The sequence below is a fragment of the Rattus rattus genome, chromosome 14 (assembly GCF_011064425.1).
Source record: "Rattus rattus isolate New Zealand chromosome 14, Rrattus_CSIRO_v1, whole genome shotgun sequence".
In the NCBI taxonomy this organism is placed as follows: Eukaryota; Metazoa; Chordata; class Mammalia; order Rodentia; family Muridae; genus Rattus; species Rattus rattus.
This window is the reverse complement of record NC_046167.1, coordinates 62,323,045-62,323,431: the sequence shown is the minus strand read 5'-3', so window position 1 is coordinate 62,323,431 and position 387 is coordinate 62,323,045. Positions and strand designations below refer to the sequence as shown.

Below are 387 nucleotides of genomic sequence, written 5' to 3'. Positions count from 1 at the left end.
TCCTATGAATCAGAGAAGCAAAAGCATGAAGGGCTGTCCTATGAAGAGACCAGGGTAGACAAGATGGTCGTTACTCAACCTCCTGTTCCCAAAGAACAGCAGCAACAGAGATCTTTCCCTGACTTAGAAGGCTGTTCGTGTGACCCTAGGCCCTCAGGAGAATTAAATGTGATTCCCTTCTCTCGGGGAATGGAATGCCAAGTGTGGGAGTAGGGTGAGGAGGTCCACAGTAGGGGCTTAGTGTCTGGTGTAGTCATGGGCTGCATACTTCTTTTTTTCCTTCACATCAGACAGGTAATGTGCCCATGTAATAACAAGTTTAATGGGCAGCACAAGTCACACAATGGCATGAACATCCAATCATCATGCTTTATGAACCGAAAGGAT

General features: G+C 46.5%; 1 non-coding gene across 1 annotated transcript; it reads right to left on the bottom strand.

Annotated features, from left to right (window-relative positions):
- Positions 1-284: 284 nt before the first annotated feature.
- LOC116884098 lies at positions 285-387 on the bottom strand. Its single transcript, XR_004385837.1, has one exon. It is a non-coding gene; the product is annotated as a small nucleolar RNA U13 (small nucleolar RNA).